The 22,373-nt window shown below is 36.0% G+C and overlaps 1 protein-coding gene across 1 annotated transcript in view; it reads right to left on the bottom strand.

Moving 5' to 3' along the window:
• Positions 1 to 22,373, bottom strand: part of LOC134755915 (nuclear speckle splicing regulatory protein 1) — a 283,664-nt gene that overhangs the window by 211,654 nt on the left and 49,637 nt on the right. The window lies entirely within an intron of this gene.

Below are 22,373 nucleotides of genomic sequence, written 5' to 3'. Positions count from 1 at the left end.
TGGCATCGAAATTTTCCATTTGGCATCTGGCATAATTTTTAGCATAATTTAGTGAATGAAGTGATTATGTAAATTATGTCCCTAAGCCGAGTTTGAAACCTACTTGGCATGGCACAACCGTCAAAACCCCGCTCCACACACGAGTGTGGATGGAGGCTACAGAAATTTTATACATAGGTACGAGAAATAGGGAATATTACGCAAAACAAATACTTCTGCACAACACGTATAATTTGTTAAGCACTTTACTAAATTTAACATAAAACACCAAAAAAAATCTACACATGAAATTTAAAAATTATTATAACCAAAACAAATTATTTTTCTGACTGTCCGCTTTCCGCACTGGCGTGAACTGGTGTACGTGCGAAAGATAACGGCGTATAAATTTAGCTGTAGAAGGAAAGAAATGGATTAATGAGATGGAGATTATGGACGATAATGGCTGTTTCAACGGGTGATAGGTGCCTAAATTTAATGCCAATTATTAGTTTCGCCTGACAATTAGGGGCAATTAGAATTTTGAAAATTCCGTAAAGAAATGCGGAGTACGGATAACAGCGGCTTTACAGAATTAAAAGAAATATGGCACAAAAAATAACAATGAACAATGATAGGGTTATTAAACGAGAACCAATCCCATAACGTTAAAAAATATTCAAAATATGCAAGATCGTAGAAGATGACAATTTGCTAGTTCCTTTCCAAAGAAAACGTTCGGCCAACCAACGCTGTACCGTGACCTATCGAACCACGCAGTATGCGGGCTCGTGTCCTCCGTGGGTCTGATACCTGACCGCCGGTCGACGACCATCCACTGCCGACTGCCCGTCGGCGGCTGTGCCTTGTCGTTGATACGGCCACCACGTACCACCGGAGCACTGCTCGACGGTGGCCTTAAAAGGGTCCTGGTGCAGGCAATTACGGCCAACAAGGCCGCGGAACGACGGGAAGAAAAGCGCACTCCAAGTTATTATTGGCAACTTCCAAAGAAAACGTTCCTCTCGATTAAAGGTTTACTTGACGGAAACAAGGAAGAAATAGAAAAAATATTCGCGGACCACAAACAGACCTTTCCACGTCAATCTCAAAATCTATCTGAAGTCCTCCGAAGAAAACAAATTTCTTCTTTCCGAATCAGAATTGAAATTCAAAATTCAACGCAATTGTAACCTGCCTACATCGAAAATATCTCAGTCCAAAAAAGGTTCCACGTGTTTTGATATAGGTAGAGCGCCATCTAAGAGAATTCCGCGCTAACGATAACCCACTAGCCCTCGCATAACAAACAACAAAAAAAAACCCGAAGAAATACGAAAACTACGTTGATATGGGAGAAGTTCCAAAAACCACCGATAGATGGTAAAAAAATAAATATGTAGCGAACGCTACATACCACAATACGAGGGTCTATCGTGAAACAATAAAAGCGAAATTTCGTTATTTAACATCTCTGTCACTTTGCATATTTGAGCGATAAAGAGGCTGTGGGCGAAATTTCGGGTTCGCTTTTCCCGGTATGTATAAGTTTAGGTATGTAAGGTTACTCTATGGTTTACTATAAAGGCTAGTGCTGTATATCCCCTATTATAAACCGTAACAGACTACCGCACCGCACCGCGACCTTAGTGCCAGGTGGTGCCAGGTGATACTTGATAGGCAGCAGTTATTTAGAATTACATGACATTTGTTGTAAGGTTGGTACGTCGGGGCAGACTGACAGACGTTAACCACCTGGCTTTTGTATTTTTGAGTACGTGGATCTTAATAGTGACACAGTCAGAAGTTTGCTTAAAACGGTGAAATATTGTTATTATGTTGTAGTTTTCCTTTTTCCTTTTTTTTTAAGGTTTGTCCAGACGAGAAAACACAATTGTCACTTTGATAAGAAATTAAATTATAATACACAATTACATAGTGAAATCGGCAAGACAATGTCTTTGCGTTTCGTTTTTTATACGCGTTACCAATTAAATTGTCAATCTAATCAGATTGTGCGTAAAATTGTCTCGTCTAGACACTCACTAATCTGTTTTGTGTTATCTATTGTATGGTAATGCATCGACCGCTACAAAGTGTGGAGAGTCACTACAAACGTCAAATTTACAATTTAATCAGATTGGGCGAAAAATTGTCCAGTCTGGACGGACCTTAAGATATCATGCTTGTCTAGGGTACTCCACACTCATGCGCGAAACACGGCGCGAAGCCGCGAACGCGAGTGTGGAGTCTAGTTCGCTAATCAGCGATTTTAGATCTGAATAAAACATGGAGACTATATAAAGGAGCCAAATCTCTATGTATGAAAAGTGTCCATTTAAAAACAGATATTAGGCGGCGCCACCATACACCGAAATACTACCAAAAACAACCTACGTAATTTGGTGGGGTTATTCGTTGCCTTATATGGTTCATGTTATACTCATGTCCCAGAGCCTAACTAGCGCCACCGGAGAGATTAGGAACTATTATTTAAAGCTGAAAGCGGTCACTTTTGCAACAATTCTGCCATAAGAGATTGGCAACCTTTCTATACCATCCATAATAGAATAAAATCTATAAATGTGAGTGATGCGGCCCGCGAACCGCTCGTTTGCGGCCCGCGAGCCTCCGGGTTACATCAGTCTCAGTGTTTGTGATTGGTTGGCCAACAAAAACATTTTATTTATGATGTAGTAGAACAATTGCTTCATAAGTCAGAAACGCGCATGTGACACCCTTCATATAGCAACATCCATACCCTACGAAAACCGCTAAGCGTTGCTTGTTAGTCTCCATAGGCTACAGTGACTCAGCAAGCTTCGTTGCTTAAACACGGTACTCGACTGAGAAGCACTCTATTATATCACGATTGTATAATAGTACATTACGATACTAGTGCGAAAAATAGGAAATCCGAAACGAGTGGCGATAAATTAAAACACGACCGAAGGGAGTGTTTTTAATCGACACGAGTTGCGAATTACCTACTCGCGCGTGTATCGTACAACGTTTTACAGTACATATGGCCATTTAAATTTTCGACATAGTTGCGTATTGTGCTAATTATCACACTAGTGCGGTAATGTAGCCCCATATGTACTGTAAAATACTATTATATATATTATTAAATATATACTATGTAGGTAACTATTTAGGTACGTCTACATATTATACGGTACGATTGCTACACATACAAAGTTTATGTGTAATAATTTATTATAGGTACCAATGGTATGTACGATTAAATAAAACTAAAAGGTTGCTTCGAAATTCGAAAAACTCGAAAAAGCCGGTTTTCTCAAACCTGAACCCGGTTTTTAAAATTGGCTGCAAACCCGGTTTTTCCGGTTTTTTCGAATTCGGTGAAACCGGGTTTGTGACGCCTAGTTGAACCCTATGAAACTATTGATACTGGATAGGAATGAAAAAATAGCATGTGAAAAATAAAAGTTTTTTCCCCTCACTAGCTCGGAAAGCTGTCTTTTATCCTTTAAAACAAGCGGGGAAAAATGCATTTTATCCACTAGTGGGGAAAGTAATTTGACCTTTGATGGAGCGTGTTTAAGTAGCTTTTGACAGATAACAAAACGTAAAACGCTCATAATAATGGTTCGTTCCATATTAATTATCATTAAATAAATGGTTTGAAAATTTAATAAAAAATACCAAATGTAGCTTTATTTAATGATTTTAAGTCATAAACATTAAATTCCATAAGAAACAACTTCCAGAGTTTTCTATTATAATATCGTATTATCGTAAAAAAATGAGTGATTTCAGTGATGACGATGATCTAACGCCTGTGGATGTTGCACTTTCCTCGCTATAGTGAGGGGAAAAGTTTTGTGTTACACACGGGTGCAAATGTATTTTACTTCTCGTGTGTTGAAACACTCGCTGGTAAAATACTACTTTGCACCCTTGTATAACAAATAACTATTATTTTCATACAAACTGTATGGGAAAAGTTTTCCTGAAGTTATTGAGAAGACCGCATAGGGCCGCTTAGGGACCTCATAGCGTAAAGCAGATGTAATACTTAAATGTTGGGCTTGCCGTACCCTACAGTGAAAAGGTTGTAGCACAGGTTGTAGGTAAGGGAAAAAGGCGCCGCAGGCGCCCTGTACGCTGTACGTAATGTTTACAATGTAAAAGGCGCCGCAGGCGCCCTTTACGTAAGGCGCCCTCACTGACCCAAGCCAACCTGTATACCTGGCTGATTTTTTAATTTCTAAAAGTATTGAAATGCTTAGTAGTGGAGATATGTTAAAGGGAGCCACACGAAATCAAGCGCTCGAAACTCTTAAAACCGCACAAGTGCGGGTCGGACTCGCCCACCGAGGGTTCCGTACGTTTTAGCATTTGTTGTTATAGCGGCAACAGAAATACATCATTTGTAAAAATTTCAATTGTCGCCTATCACGGTTCATCATATACAGCCTGGTGACAGACAGACGGACAGACGGACATAGGAGTCTTAGTAATGGGTCCCGTTTGTACCCTTTGGATACGGAACCCTAAAAATCGGCCCGTTTCGACCTCACGATGTTACCACCTATCGAGCAAATTAGGTACTACTTGGTTAGGTCACCTGTGTTAAAGTGACATCTTTGTTAGTTATTATTAAAAAACTTTACCATCTTGTTTGACATGGATAGTGTAAAGGTCACTCACACAATAAACAGGCGTCGAGTAAATTTTTTTAAATTTTTTATTGAATTTTTGGATAATATTATTGAATAATTGGCTCCATAAACCCGCTCAGACAAACGAATCACAATATAAACCTCAAAGTTTATATTCATTTCAATTCAATTTATTTATTTAAGACAACACTGGCCCATAATGGTTAGTAACAATTAAGATTAAAATCTAACTAATTAATTAAACTTATGGTGCAAGAAATCTACGTATTTTAAAAGAAAAACTAAATAATAATAAATAAATTCGGAATAAGGAGAACTACTTAAAGCTAACTAAATGTACCTATGGCTCCACCGTTCAGAACACTAGACAATTTAAATAACAAAAATAAAACATATTTTTAGGGCTAGTTAAATTAAAGCTTGTAAAAATGAAAAAAATACGCTTAGCCCGCGCTTGATCAATCAATTTCAAAATTAGCACAATCGAATTAAGTCTTACCTCGAAATCCTTGCAAAGATATGAAATTTGGTATGTATGTTAATTAAAGGTCTCTTTTTCATGTCCACACTATTTGACATTTAGGGACCTCGAGGAATCGCAGCCATCTTGGAAAATGTGTACCATCCTGGAAAAATTTGCGTTCTACTCTAAATATACGTTCTCTATGAAAATATGGTGTAAGGCAACATTAAAGCTTTTTAAATTCTACACAAAAAAGTTCTAGATATCTTTGCGGAAAAAATACATCTTGTTATAGAGAATAATAGCTGAATCCAGATTTAGCGCTTATACCCTTTCAGGGGATATTCTCTTAATATGAAACTTGGATGAATATGAATTCCACTTTTGTCTATACATTTGTACACGTTGTACTCCAATATCAACATTTTACTCGACTGCGACTTAAACAGAAAGTAGGGTTATGGGTTTAAATACTGACAATCAGTACACCCTGTGTCGCGACAGTCGATCCGATCGAGTCAAGTCGGATCGGTTCGACAGTGTCGCGAAGATTTAAATAAGATATTGTCTATGGTTTAACATTTCGATGAGACAAAAGTTCATATTTGGGTAATAACCGGCCATTCTCTCATTAGAAGAAGAAGAAGATAGATCTAATAATGTGATCTGATATAATGTGTGCTATCAAGTGTTATTATCAAGAAGCCAAGAAAGGCGACGCGCAGAGTCGGTGACCACATGGGCTGGTTTACCTGAAAGCTAAGTGTTTACTGCTTTGTACCTATTGTCTTATACTATTGTACAATTATCTTGATTTATAACTTAATAGCCATCTTGCTGGTTGCCACGCGGTAATCCGTGGATCCAGTAAGTTTGTACCTATGAGTTCACGATGAAGGTCGTGGAAGTTCTTTGGAGCCCATCTTAGGTAAGGCGGACTAGGTAATTTATAGATTATGTAGGAGAGAGGTGGCTTCGGCTGCTGGCGTCTCCTTCGTCAGTGTGTAGGAGCGACCACAGTGTGGCCGGCTCTAGGAGTTCTGTGGCTTTGGCTGCTAGGTTCTCCTTTATCCTGGGCAGGAGTGCAGAGGTGACTACGGTCGCTATGTATTCCTTTATCAGCACGAAAGGGTGGCGGCTTCGGCCGCCAGGCGCCCCCCTTACCGGCAACCTACATCCGGCCGGGTAAGATGGTTCTCATATATGTTATGGTAACTAATAGATATCATTTGACACTTATTTATGATTGATGGAAGATGCCATCATCCTTAGAAACATATAGACATAAAAGATAGAGGTTTAAACTCTCATACTTAGTGGTAGACACTTAGTGATGCGTCATTTCATATAAACCCTTTTAACCACAGATGGTGCATAAGGCAGATGAGCGAAGCAGATTATCAAGACTACAACTGGACTGTGAGGTAGGACTAACCACTCCTCAACCCTCTCATACAATACCATTTATTCCTATTGTCGCGGCGTTCTGGACTGTTATGGTAGTCTAGTATATTTGCTTGTCTATAGTGTTCATTATGAGAGCGTCGCGACAAAATGGTGAAGTGTGCTGAGATTTAGGATTGATTGGATCCTTGGACCTTTCCAGTACCATTTGTGGTTTATAAACTTTATGAGAGATGACGGACAGATTTTCTAACTACTTTACAGTTGTGCGTCGCAAAGTTGCTTGAGTTTCAAGTCTGTTAATACTAATAAACAAGTGTAGATACTTGTAGTATAGTGTAACATTGAGTTAATTCATTATTGATACTCATAGACTATGTAATTTAATCTCATTTGGCTGGAAGTGCTAAAAGTCAATACCTAGTAAATTTGTAAAGTCTAATATTTGAATGCTTGTTTCAATATAATTTGTTTGAAATATTAGTTTAGGGATGAGGCATTAATCGCTGCATCTTTCAGTCTGCGGCCGAGGCTGTTTGGTGTTGTTATCATTGCTTCATGGGTTAGATAGTTCACGAGTAGCTTCGGGGAGGCTATTACAAGTAGTGACATTCAAAAGTTAAATGAATTTTTGTTGTTAAGTCAATTGCTTGATCTAAATTAATAAGTAATGAAACTTAAGTACTAAATGATCAGTTTCTAAATTGCCTTAAAGTTCACTTGCTATGGCACTTATTACTGAGTGACTGACAAAAAAGCTATGTTATGAACCCCGACAGACACTGATAGTGAAGAAATTGTCTAGAGCGACATAAGATTCACAAATTAACTAATGAGGTATGACTCAAAACGGATTGAAATTTTACATACCTACAGATGTACCCTATTAAATTCTGTTGAAAATAATATGATAGTCAAAATACTTCTTGATAAATTAGAAAGTAGATATTCACATCATGCTATGCTATGCATACCTACATGTACTGATTGTTAGTGTCAAATAAATCAATTGATTTTATTTCTCTTGTCCCAGGTGTACCTAACTTTCTAAGGAGAGTCAAACTTGACTTATTACAGTGGACAGAGATAAATCAAAGTATCAGAGAAGCACACTAGATAAATTTAATTTCAATGATATATGAGATAGTAATGTCAAGTCATTAAGATACCTACATGATTGTAGTAATTGGACAGTAACATTTAAATGAAAATGCTACCTGAGAAGTGGGCCTAGATTTGTTTTTTATTGCGCTTTAGTATTGTTGTAAGCCGTTGACGGCACAAATGTGTCCGTACATAAGGATGGTTACCTACTAACTAACTAGTTGAGCTAACTACTTTATTACCGAAGTAGACAAAACATTTTAGTACTTGTTGAAATTACATGCTGACAGTAAGTAAGTCAAGATTATTCTATTCTATGTGTCACAACACGCTTGAGTATCTCATCTTCTTTCCTGATTCTTGAGTTCAAAGTAGTCCTTTGATTTCAGCTTGACTGTAGGCGGATAAACTATATAGTACATAACTTACCTTGATATACCTGCAAAACTATAAATTCAGTTAATTTATTTACTATAAATTCAGTTAAATTATAGAGTTGAGCATCAGGAGTTTCAAGAAACACTCAAGTGTTAAACATACGTATTTTGCTGACCATACATGGTCTATGGTACATAGTACCTACAGTATTAAGTAAAGAAATAAATATTCTTGATTGTACACATAAAGCGAAGGAAAATGTACATTAAATGAAATACCTACCTATAAGTAGTCAAAGGTATACAGATTTACCGCAGTATGTAATAGATAAATGTAGCGCCTAGCTTGTTCAGTTCGTTCTAAAATATTTACATGTAGCAAGGATATTCAACCTTTATAATTTTCCTTGTGGGCCCCTAGAGTTGGTATATGTTGGTCAGAGTATAATAACTAGAATGTAATATAAAGTTGCTAAGGGGAATTGTACCTTAAGAAAGTAAGTAAGGTGACCCAGGGAATAACACTCTTGAATTCCCTATGTACTTTTCTTTGGACAGCTAAGTCGTACTTTGCTGTGATTGTAGTGAATAATAAGATAAGCATTTAAAAATTGTTACTGCATTTAAATTCTCACAATGTTTATAGAAAGGGGTAAGACCATATTCTAATGTGACAAAGCAATATGCTGCACTGAGTAGCTAAATACAAAAAATAACAAAGCTATCAGTTGTTAGCGTGCTTGTCGATACAGTGTCTTAAGAAATTTTCACTTGTGAAGTTGAGTAAAGCCTGAATTCGACTTGGGTTATGTTGAAATAGAATGTTGACCCATATTCTTACACTTTGTTTTAAAGTATTGAGTAAAAAATGCATTATTGGACAAATTATCCATTTATATACAGTTTCAAATTTCTAGAGTCGTTGCCTACACTTAATGCTTGCAGGAAATTTTGTAAAGCATTGTGTATTCTTATCTAATAGTAATTAACAAATAATACCTACAATTATTATCAGAAGGTATACATACCTTAACCATAAATAGAATGCTATTTAAAGAATAAAGGGCTGACGGATGTTTATATACGGAATGACAATTTTATTTGACACCAGTCTGGTGTTCCAGTATATTTCTTTAATTCAGCATGATGTAAAGAATGAAAGGTGATATTCGAAGGTACAAATGAAACAAAAACATAGTCATGAAAATATAGTTTAATATTCAATATTACAGTAATGTTGTGAAAAGAAATTGTTCTGTTAACATTTTGTTTTGAGTGTCTATAGCAGAATATGCAATTAAATTTGGAAGAACAATTTTGTTGATAAAGTGATTATTTAAACTTTAAATAGTCACTTTAAATTTTAAAGTTTTGACGTTTGTCCAAGGTACAAAAGGTATCACGTACTACGTTTGCACACGGATGGTAGCCTGTTCGAGAAAGGGGCTTGTATCGCGTATTGTTTGAACAACAGATCAATCATTTGAGTGCGTTTAGATCTGAGGTCGATTTGAGAGGAGTTTCTGTTGTTCCCTAAGTAACACAGCTAATTGCACGTATGATTCATCCACTGGTTTTATATGCAGTTAAGGAAATTTAGCACAAAGGTCACTGCTAGAACATCATACACACATGTCCCATAAGTACGTAACGTACACCTTTAGTATATCATTCTTAGTTTTAAAGGGCTAAGAAAGATTGGAATCAACCGAGCCGCCGGAGGTCAATGACATCTTGACATGGACATAGACTGACAATCTTGACATTTGTCAAATTTACTTCGCGCTATTTTCGCCCGCGAATATGTCAACTTGAGGTTCGTTTGAGTAACCGTTTTTGACGCTTGAATAAAAATTGCGATTGTTGATAAAATGAAACTCTCGTTTATTTGTGGATACTACGGGGAATAATTGTTTTGTTATCGTCGTCGGCCGTTAGGGCTTTGCTTGAAAATTAAAGGTATTATTTTCTAGTCCGGTCAAAATAGTTGTTGTATAAAGGAAAGTATTATACACAAGTTGTAATAAGTCCGGTGTATAGTTGAAAATTTAAATTCTAAAAATTTATTACTTTTTATTAATTTGCTGTTGGCAAAGGACCTGAACATTAGCGATTCGAATTTTGTTTTTATTAGTTTTTAGAAGTCTCGCCCCGCGCCCGTGACATGAAATGTTACAAAAGGACTTCAATTCAAATAAGTATGGATATATGTTTTCCTAATTCCTACGATTAATTGAATAATTGGAAATTTTAGTCTCTTGAGTCGTTAGACATATGCAAGAAATTATTCGGGACACCGAATATTATGCCTTCGTATAGCGCTCAAAGGAGCATGGGCGTATAAGCTCAATAAGCTCTTATGAGCATGATGACATGAAAGATATGAAAATAATTCCTAATTTTACAAGTCACTAAACGCAAATGCTTGTGACAAACCTTAAAATTTGTAATTGGTCAAGTTAAGTTTAATTGTGTAGAGTATGTAAGAATACTTCCGTGGGAAGAATAAGAATTAGTAATAAATTTCGTAAAATAACCGACAAGTTTAGCATTATACATGAACTTATAATGTAATGAATTTAAATTGTAACTAGTTTCTTGTTACAGTTGGTTGTTTGAAAGTGATATATTAGTATCATATTAATAACAGAAGATTAGTTCTTCACTATGTTTTCTTTATGATATAGAGAGCATATATATATATATATATATATATATATATATATATATACCTAATAAATTTAAATTTTACCTTATAGGTATAAATAAATACATGCCTACTTAGTAATTCTTGAGTCAGAAGTAAGGAAGTTGAAAGTGAAATGACTATAGTGTACCTAACCGTAATAATTAGGTAATTATTCATTCTTGCATAGCTCAAACTGTGAGCTGATGACAAATTAGTATAATTGTGATAAATTAGTTCATGCACAGCGTACTTTGCTATAAGTAAAGGCGAGTCAGCAGAGGTAGAAACATTCAGTATGTTTCTATTATTTGAGATCATTATCATCATCATCATCATACAACTAACAATTTTTTTTTATCCTGATATGAAATTTGTTGAATAGAGAGTTGGCCTAAAATCTAGAAGTTAGATGTTTTGCTGAGCATGTAAAAAAGACACAAATTTGGAAGTAGAAAAAATAAATAAAATAAGAATGGAAAATGTTCCTTCTGCCTAAATATTCAGATTGATTACTTCAGTAAAGTTAGCTCCCTGATGGATTTTAGCTCCTTGCCACAGGTAGCAACCTGTGGCAGGGAGATCATGTTCATCCGTTTTATTAGTTACTTGGATAATGAGAATAAGTTGATAAATTTAAGTAACTATGTATTGAGTAAAAATTTGAATTTAAAAGAGTCTTTGGAGAATTAATGAGAAATTTGACTTAGAGATGAAATGAAATGAAAAGAAAAATCATTATCTGGTTGAAACTTACTTACTAGCCAGTGATATTTAGTAATCAATCGCAATAGAATCAATGGCAACAACTTAAATGATGTTAAATATACTATACTGTTTAGACTCACTTGTTTTAGTCACTCGTGCGACATGTTTCGGAGAGCATAAGTTTCGTTTCTCAAGCACTAACAGTGCAAGCAGCGTTCACGACGGCTGTGTATCGCGTACCTACCGTAAAATTTATTTGATGTTAATATGTCTCACGACAGATTAAATTCGATTAAGTGATGTTATTCAGAACGAATGTAGTCGAAGAAATAAGCTATAGTATATACAGATTCAGAATGAATGAAGTCGAAGAATTAAGCTATAGTATATTCAGATTCAGAACGAATGTATTCGAAGAACAAAGCTATAGTATATTGTGGTTTTAAAGTTCCAGAAGGGAAAGATGTCCTCTTGAAGATTACTAGCGATTCATAGAAAAATATGTTGAATTATTGAGCCTTTGTAAGACAGAGGGAATATATTTCTCCCATGATTGAGAACTTTGTTTCAAAGTGATAGAGTTCAATTTTGCATAATTTCTGACATCCTTATGCCTTATGAAGGATCAATATGATGATGAAAGAAACGGAAGATGTGATTCTTATTAGTTATGTTATGGTCTTAGATACCTATAGTATTTCTATTAGAATGGGTTCCGTAACAAGAGCAGTGCGAGCCGCGAAATTGAGGAATTAGCAATTCACCTAGTATTAGGTGCAATAACTTGTTGACCCATTCATATTTATTGCTTATAAACTTTCTTGAATTGCCGTTTACATCCTATGTATTTACATCTCAGATGCACGTGAACTTTCTCGTCATATAGTTTGAAAAGGAGATACCTATGTTATAATAGCTACGTTGACATACGGAAGCGTTTCACATCGATTGATTGAAACGAATAAAGAGTTAACATTTTGGCCGTTTGGGTTATAAACGCCGCGCTTTGATGATATATTTGTTATGTAACAATATAATGTGTTACAACAAGAACTTTAGCAAAATGGAGTGCAAAGTAGATGAATATTATTGAATATATAATATATATGTCATTAAAGTTCTTAACTTCAGACACGTTGGTTAACAGTAATGGATTACAATGATATAGTTTGCCTTTATGTGTAGAGAACGATAATATATTCAGTAAACAAATTAAGAGAATTTGTGCAGACATTATATGACGTAATTGAAATTGAGTATGAAATTTGCATACAACTTCGGGAGTAACGATTATAAAAATGAATTAATATTGCAGATCGTTACAAGTAAATTAAAGTTTGATGTACCTATCAAGGAAACTCTCGTAACCAAATTAGATTTTGAAATAGTAATTTAATTGAATTATTATATATATGCTTACAGGCAAATGATGTTGCCACAGAATAACATAACGGGTTTTTTAGTCTCGTGGGTAAGAGTAAGCGATGTTTATACTATGTGAAACAGTTATTTTAGACTACATGTTAAAACACTACATAGGAATCGCTATATTAAGCACTGAATTAATGGCACACTTAAGAACAACGGTAATTACGTAAATAATCGACAATTAAGATGTATGGTTCTGAGCCATTTTAAGTTTCGCTTTGGCTATTAATCTAACTTATTTGTGCTTTTACTTGAGTATGAGGACCCACGCCCTTCTCGCGCTGAAGAGGAGGCCTGTGCCCAGCAGTGGGACATTATGTGGGCTAAATATTTTAGTATTATACGAGTAATTACAACGAAGTCTTGTTATTTTCGATCAAAAGCGATCTGTGCCAGAATTTAAATAATTCTAGTTTGTCATGTACATGTGCATGTACTTATATGAAATGCCTAAAGGCAGTATTTACGTCTAATATAAAATATACTCTTGGAGATAAAACTCATAAATATGATACTTACATCTAGGTGTTCAAATAACACTTTATGAGTAGTCTTGTTAGTATACAGACTGTCAGATATTTTCGTTATTAATGTTAAACGATTACGACTTGAAAGTGCACTTACTTGCCTTCTTCCTTTTATTGGGGAGGGCTGCCAAGCAGGACAAGTCCATATAGTAACGAATGAGGTTGACAGACCAAGACAGACAGCAGGAAAGACAGAAGACAGATTCCTGCAGCTACTGCTAGATTTAGCAGCAGCTACTTTGTTGTGACATCGTGTAAGGCCCGCTGTGGCATCAATGTTTTTACTCACGCATGAGGCGGTGAAAGTAAAATCTGTACCTATCGTGTAAGGCCCGCTATGGCATCGATGGTTTTATTCACGCATGAGGCGGTTAATGCAATTTCTGTATCGTGTAAGGCCCGCTGTGGCATCGATGTTTGTATTAATGGGTGTAAGACCCGTAAGATATCCGAGTACGATTGTAATCAAGTAAGACCCACAGTGACAGTGTGGGTTCGTATCAGAGTATAAAGCCAAGGGTGGATTTAGAATATAGTCTAGATTCATAATATTAACAAGTGAGATAATAGTGACGTTCTAACAGGGTTAGAAGTACAATACAGAGTTATTATTTGGATAAATAGAGATGAATACGACTTTATGTGCATAATAAATTAATAACATATAATTATTCAATTTCAAGACTAAGAAAAGGAAACTGAGTTTGCTTAAGTTGTTAGCAACATTAAACTTAGAGGATGATATGGTGGTTATCCTGGTAATGATGAGTGTTTATAATAATCATACATATTAGAAGAGGTCGCGATTTAATTCCTTGAGCGAATATCTGAGAGATTTAAATTGACAGACGAAACGACTATTAGTTAGTTAATGAAGGACTGACTTTAAACAGAGTTGTTCGTAGTACAATGTCAGATAGTTCAGATACCAAAGTTGGGTATTTGTTCTAGGAAAGTATTAATTGAATTAGAGTACCCACATTTTTAAGTATTTTTACGGAATATGTAAGTAAGTAAATAAGCATACTTAATAAAGCTGACTGAGACTTATTATCCCAACTTTACTACACTTAGAGGAAGCTACAAGTAAATGGAAACTTGATGACGATAAAGTTAATGTCAGTTAAAGAGGAAAGATCCTAGACCTTAAGACAATGGATAGAGAGAAAGAACGTAATCAAAATTGAATATCTATCTATAAATCGTCATTTTTCCTGTCTAGTCGGCAGTGTCGCGACAGTCGATCCGATCGAGTCAAGTCGGATCGGTTCGACAGTGTCGCGAAGATTTAAATAAGATATTGTCTATGGTTTAACATTTCGATGAGACAAAAGTTCATATTTGGGTAATAACCGGCCATTCTCTCATTAGAAGAAGAAGAAGATAGATCTAATAATGTGATCTGATATAATGTGTGCTATCAAGTGTTATTATCAAGAAGCCAAGAAAGGCGACGCGCAGAGTCGGTGACCACATGGGCTGGTTTACCTGAAAGCTAAGTGTTTACTGCTTTGTACCTATTGTCTTATACTATTGTACAATTATCTTGATTTATAACTTAATAGCCATCTTGCTGGTTGCCACGCGGTAATCCGTGGATCCAGTAAGTTTGTACCTATGAGTTCACGATGAAGGTCGTGGAAGTTCTTTGGAGCCCATCTTAGGTAAGGCGGACTAGGTAATTTATAGATTATGTAGGAGAGAGGTGGCTTCGGCTGCTGGCGTCTCCTTCGTCAGTGTGTAGGAGCGACCACAGTGTGGCCGGCTCTAGGAGTTCTGTGGCTTTGGCTGCTAGGTTCTCCTTTATCCTGGGCAGGAGTGCAGAGGTGACTACGGTCGCTATGTATTCCTTTATCAGCACGAAAGGGTGGCGGCTTCGGCCGCCAGGCGCCCCCCTTACCGGCAACCTACATCCGGCCGGGTAAGATGGTTCTCATATATGTTATGGTAACTAATAGATATCATTTGACACTTATTTATGATTGATGGAAGATGCCATCATCCTTAGAAACATATAGACATAAAAGATAGAGGTTTAAACTCTCATACTTAGTGGTAGACACTTAGTGATGCGTCATTTCATATAAACCCTTTTAACCACAGATGGTGCATAAGGCAGATGAGCGAAGCAGATTATCAAGACTACAACTGGACTGTGAGGTAGGACTAACCACTCCTCAACCCTCTCATACAATACCATTTATTCCTATTGTCGCGGCGTTCTGGACTGTTATGGTAGTCTAGTATATTTGCTTGTCTATAGTGTTCATTATGAGAGCGTCGCGACACCCTGTAGCTCAGGATACTGGACGGATTTTTTAAAATGACATATCGGTAGATTCCTCTTGCCCTTCACAACCTGCTTACACCTGTTTTATTAAATAAAAATCAATACAGCCGCCCTGAGAGGACGCCGAATATTAAATCATAGTTTTACTTCTAGCGCCTAAACTATTGAGTGGATTTCAATAAAATAGACATCAGTAGATCCATAATTGGTAAACGAGTGCTATGCACTACGAATTTACTAAAATATATAAATGGAGGAAAAACTGCAAAAACAGATTTTAGGTCTTAAATGGGGTTTAAACAATAGTGACAGTAATGAAATTTGACACTTACAATTTCAGGGATCCTTGTTTGCGTGTCATAAAATTGGAGCTTCGGGGACCACGGGGATCAAACGCCATCTTGAAAAGTATGTCTTTTTTGGTTTTTCTGTTTTTCTCGGAATATCTGGGTTTAATGTGAATACTGTGTATGGCGAAACAAAAGCTTATTAAGTTCTACACAAAAAAGGTATAAAACACCATGTCCCTAAAACGGAGCTTTCTTCTAGAAATAGGGATAAGATTTGGTTCAAAGGGGTAACCGCTAATTTGTTACCAGAAAAATCTACAAAAATAATGTACTTGATTTTCATTGTATCATTTTAGGTGTTTGCTGCTGTCTTTGAAAAGATATTAGGTTCATAATTATGAGCTGTAGGTATTTTAATTTGTCAGTACAGTCACGTCTGAAAATATCGATACGGACAGTGCCAGAAGTATGTACCTACCTATACTAAGGTCGTGTATACATATTTTTGGCACTTTGTCCGTATCGATCTTTGCTTAAAATAATAATGTTTTGAAACCTAATATATGTATGTAATTTCCTCATAGGTGAAGTTAAAAGCAGTATGTGTCACATGGTAGCAAAATTATTTTCACCTTTGGCGTTAACACTTGAATACCTCACTACGCTCAGGATTCTATGTTAGAATCCCTCGCTACGCTCAGGATTCTATTGTAGAATCCTTCGCTTCGTTTAGGATTCAATTGTACGCCCTCGCCGTAAATATATCATTTTGCTCTCTTGTGACATTTTTCTTTCTTTAATAAAACAAGTGTAAAGGTTGTGAAGGCCAAGAGGAATCTACCGATATGTCATTTTAAATAATCCGTCCAGTATCCTGAGCTACTGGATGTACTGATTTTCAGTATTTAAACCCATAACTCTACTTTCTGTTTAAGTCGCAGTCGAGTAAAATGTTGATATTGGGGTAGAACGTGTACAAATGTATAGACAAAAGTGGAATTCATATTCCTCCAAGTTTCATATTAAGAGAATATCCCCTGAAAGGGTATAAGCGCTAAATCTGGATTCCGCTATTATTCTCTATAACAAGATGTATTTCTTCCGCAAAGATATCTAGGACTTTTTGTGTAGAATTTAATAAGCTTTAATGTTGCCTTACACCATATTTTCATAGAGAACGTATATTTAGAGTAAAACGCAAATTTCTCCAGGATGGTACACATTTTCCAAGATGGCTGCGATTCCTCGAGCTCCCCAAATGTCAAATAGTGTGGACATGAAAAAGAGACCTTTAATTAACATACTTAACATACATACCAAATTTCATATCTTTGAAAGGATTTCGAGGTTAGACTTAATTCGATTGTGCTAAATAGAAAAATAAAACAAATAAAAAAATAACACGAAATTAAAGTGTAAAAAACAAAAAGCTATGTAGCAGCATACAATTACTGGGGATCGAACCCAGGGACCACCCCGTGCAAACGAAAAAAGCGAATGTTTGCAAAACACGCCATGATAGTGTTTACCTAAGCCGACAAAATTCAGCTACTCATTCTCGAGTAAAAACGAAATATCTAAATACCGCCAAAACCAGCAATACAAAATTTCTGCATTTTTCGACATTTTATCTATAAACATCTCAAAAAGAAAATACTGTTATGATATCGATACGACTATTTGTTTAGGCGCGAGCTATCACGACTCCGCCATTTTGAAAAAATCCAAAAACCGGATCGACAACAGTAAATTGTGTCACAAGGGAGCAAAACGACATATTTACGGCGAGGGCGTACAATTGAATCCTAAACGAAGCGAATGATTCTATAATAGAATCCCGAGAGTAGCGAGGAATTTTAAAGTAGAATCCTGAGCGTAGTGAGGGATTCAAGTGTTTTACGCCCAAGATGGAAATAATTTTGCTACCATGTGACACATATTGCTTTCACATCACCTATGTGGTAATTATAATGATAAAAATATTATTTAAGCTAAAAAAAAATGTAAAAATAGTGTACTAGAACAGAAAAGTGTTACTTTGAACCCTCCTAGCAGGAGTAGCAGGGAAGAAAAGTGCCCTATTTCGAATTGGTGATGTGAAAAAAAATTCTATTTAGTCATAGAATTTGGTCACAAAATTTCACGAGAATCGGTTAATTGCGACCAGTAGAGGAGAACATCCGGACATATAAAAGCGAAATGCGCGAGTCAAACCGTAGACCTTCGCTACGCTTGGGTCAATAAAGGCTGGCGTCCACTAGGCTCGCCGAGGCGGATCGCAATAATTCGCCTTCTATACATTTACCAATTTACTATGAAACTGCGTCTATTGACGAAGAGCCGCGGCGCGTCGAATCGAATTTACTATTCATAGTAAATGTATAGAAGGCGAATTATTGCGACTCGATTCGATTCGCCTCGGCGAGTCTAGTGGACGCCAGCCTTAAGAGCCAACAGGAGCCGAGACCAAACTCAATTTTGAGATTTGAAAGAGAATATCGTCGTCGCGCTGACGGGGGCGGTACCGCGTACCGAGGGACTATCCCAGTGTGTGTGGTGCACGCACACCGACGCGCACGTTATTTGCGCTCCTCGCCGGCCTCACGCCGCTCGCGTTTTTAGTAACTAAATTCAATATCCTTCTACAACCTGCAATCTAATTAACATTTCGAGTTACAGAATAGTAAAAAAACATAACATAACATGGACATACAAGAAAACATTGTTGTATAAAAACATACAAGATAACGGCTGTTAAATTAATCCAATTAAATATTTTTAAATATGATAAACAAAAATATTAAATTATAGTCGTGAGTATTTTAAAAGTAAAACTCCCTTATACCTTGATTTTAAACAAAGTATTTTACTTATAACTTACTTGGTTCGTATGAATTAGTGACATACCTAATTAAAAAAGAAAGCTATAACTCCCGCGGGAACAATATAGGCCTTTTCCCTTCAGTACACCTGCATGAAATAAGATCTTTTCGAGCAAGCGTCTTGAAAAACAAATTTGCCGCTCTCCGGCTCCGTTGAATAGAAAAAAAGAAAGCCTCAGGTTAGATAAAATTATCATAATAAAGAAACATGTGACATGTGATATTTCTTACTTTGATGTAATTATACAGTTTTATTGATGGTCCGTTTTTTTATTTATGTGTCAGATTTTGATAAAAATAGGTATAAATTGAAGAGCTCCTAATTCTGATCGGAATAAATATGAAACCCAATAAATAAATAAATAATAATAAATATTAAATCAATATTATAGGACATTCTTACACAGATTGACTAAGTCCCACGGTAAGCCCAAGGAGGCTTGTGTTATGGGTACTCAGACAACGATATACATAATATATAAATACTTAAATACAAATAGAAAACACCCATGACTCAGGAACAAATATCTGTGCTCATCATATCATATCATCGAACCCAGGACCATCGGCTTCACAGGCAGGGTCACTACCTCCTAGGCCAGACGACCGGTCGTCGCCCAATATTTTGGGACAATAGTCTAGTCTACAAAAGGTTCAAGGTGGTGAAAAAAATAGTGTAAGCTGTTCGCATAAAAAAACCGCAAATCGATGTACAGGTTAGCCGTTTGGTACACGTATATACTAGTCAAAACAAAAATTTTGACCCGCAGTTCCTAAAAAAAATTCCCTTAGGAGGGGAGTGCTGAAACCTTTTTTTGTATAAAAAAAAACTTTTTTTTTAAACCTATCGTATACTTCTCATCTATCATACGAAAGGGCTTTTTGAAGCGATTCTGAAAATATACCACATCATTGCATTTTAGCCATTTTTAGGGTTCCGTAGCCAAATGGCAAAAAACGGAACCCTTATGGATTCGTCATGTCTGTCTGTCTGTCGTCCGTCCGTATGTCACAGCCACTTCTTTCCGAAACTATAAGAACTGTTGAAACTTGGTAAGTAGATGTATTCTGTGAACCGCATTAAGATTTTCACTCAAAAATAGGAAAAAAAAAATTTTAGGGGTTCCCCATACTTAGAACTGAAACCCAAAAAATTTTTTTTTTCATCAAACCCATACGTGTGTGGGGTCTATGGATAGGTCTTCAAAAATGATATTGAGGTTTCTCATATATTTTTTTTCTAAACTGAATAGTTTGCGCGAGACCGAGAGACACTTCCAAAGTGGTAAAATGTGTAACCCCCCCTCTAACTTCTAAAATAAGAGAATGATAAAACTGAAAAAATATATGATGTACATTACCTTGCCAACTTTTACCGAGAACTGGTTTGAACGAGATCTAGTTAGTAGTTTTTTTTTAATACGTTATAAATCGTAAACCGCAATTTACCTTTCACTCACGTTTCACATAAAAATACATTGTTTAAATTGTGTAATGTACGGAACCCTCGGCGCCCGATTCCGATTCGCACTTGGCCGGTTTTTTCTTAAATTGAAAGAAAAAGAATTTTCAAAACATACCAAGTTTGGGCTCCTCCAGATACGATATGGCTGATTTTTTTTGTACAAATGATACGTGATATCCTCATATGTAACCCCAAAAAAGCAATAAAAAATTTATTTAGTTTTTTTTTTCAATACAAAGTGACACAGTTCTACTTAACCCTTTAACTTGACCCCAAACTTGGTGTGTTTTGAAAATTCTATTTGTTTTAATTTACAAAAAAATGGCTAAAATGTAATGATGTGGTATAATTTTAGAATCGCCTCAAAAAGCCCTTTCGTATGATACCACACACGATAGGTTTTTGGAAAAAAAATATGTTTTTTTTTTTCATACAAAAAAAATGTTTCAGCATACCCCTCCTAAGGGATTTTTTTTAGAAACTGCGGGTCAAAAATTTTGTTTTGACCTCTTAGTATGCGTGTGCCAAACGGCTAACCTGTACATCGATTTGCGGTTTTTCTTTGAAATTGGGCTTGTACGGCTGCCACTAATAGAAATACTAACTCCTAAAAATACGTATGATACCTCATTGGATTCAGAATGATGTCTAGAAAAATGTATTCGAAGCGTTTATTCCCACATAAAAAAAGTTCAAAGCTATTAACAAAAAACGGCCAAGTGCGAGTCGGTTCCGTACCATTACGCAAAAAACGGCAAAAAATCCCGTTTGTTGTTTGGGAGCCCCACTTAAAAAAATATTTTATTCTGTTTTTAGTATTTGTTGTTATAGCGGCAACAGAAATACATCATCCGTAAATATTGCAACTTTTTAGCTATCACGGTTCACGAGATACAGCCTGGTGACAGACGGACAGGCAGATTGGCAGACAGACAGACAGATATTATTTTAAAGGTATTAAATATTCTTTTAAAAATTAGGAAATAATATGGTGTATTTAAAACATATCATGGAATATACTACGGTTATAAATTGATATTATGTAAAGTAATTTTTTCAACAAGTTAGGTTATTAAGTAACCACATTTTTTTCGAACTTTCGTCTGTTGTAAATTTAAAAAAAAAGAAAATAATTGGCGTAAAAAGTATTTCGCCTCGTGGAGCCCCTTTCATGAGATCACGTCACAAAAGTTTTAATAAAATTAATACTTTGTTGTAAAATATAAAGCAATATAATAATACGTACTTAGAACTGATACTTTTCTAAATAAAGAATGAATAAACTAAATTGTGTAATTAATTTTTAGTGCAAATCACCACAATTTGCTTCTAAAGAGCAAATCTGTGACCAAAAATTATATATAGTTTTAATTTTTCGTTCGTATATTCAGATTTGTGTATGAAAATGTGAAACTATTATTTCTAAAATAAATTATTCGTCCCTAATTTACACAAAATTTATACCAAATTTGATCTCATATCAAGAGATAGGTAGAAATAGAGGCAAACTGGACCGCAGAAGCCGACTTTTCCCCTCCCTTTTTGGGGGGTAGCCAGGACTTAATCTCGTAGCTAGTGCGTCAGCTCAGCTTTGTATGAACCAAGGAATAATAAATAGTGTTAAACGATATCCCCTGAGGCCAAAGTGCATACTCACTTTACTTACTTCGCCTACTAAGAGGCAAATCGCGACTTTGTTATGGTTTATCGATAACTTATCACATCACTAGATTATCGACTTTCAATGTCGACTATTGCCCATCACTTTTCTGTCCGTGTACGTATTTAGAAACTTGACCCCGCCCCTAAAATTAGTGCGATAAGGACAACTGCAGCTTAGGCGAAAAATCCTGCGTAAAAATCTCAAAAATCGAGGTTTCGTACTCGACTGTTTCCTCCTCCAAAACTTAAGCAATCGTAACCAAATTTGGAAATCTAAATGATTATGAAATTGTCTGTGTCGGACTGTTTTGATTTTTTGGCTAATTGATACCAGTTTTGAATACCACGCCTCTTATTGCGGCATAGTCAGTGAGGCCATTTTTGGCCATGTTTGAAGGGCTCTAGCGCCTTAAAAAACAAAAATATCAAAAAAAGCAAAACACACCGACACAGATATTG

The sequence above is a fragment of the Cydia strobilella genome, chromosome 3 (genome assembly GCF_947568885.1).
Source record: "Cydia strobilella chromosome 3, ilCydStro3.1, whole genome shotgun sequence".
In the NCBI taxonomy this organism is placed as follows: Eukaryota; Metazoa; Arthropoda; class Insecta; order Lepidoptera; family Tortricidae; genus Cydia; species Cydia strobilella.
The sequence above is the reverse complement of the archived record's forward strand: the minus strand, read 5'-3'. Positions and strand labels throughout refer to the sequence as shown.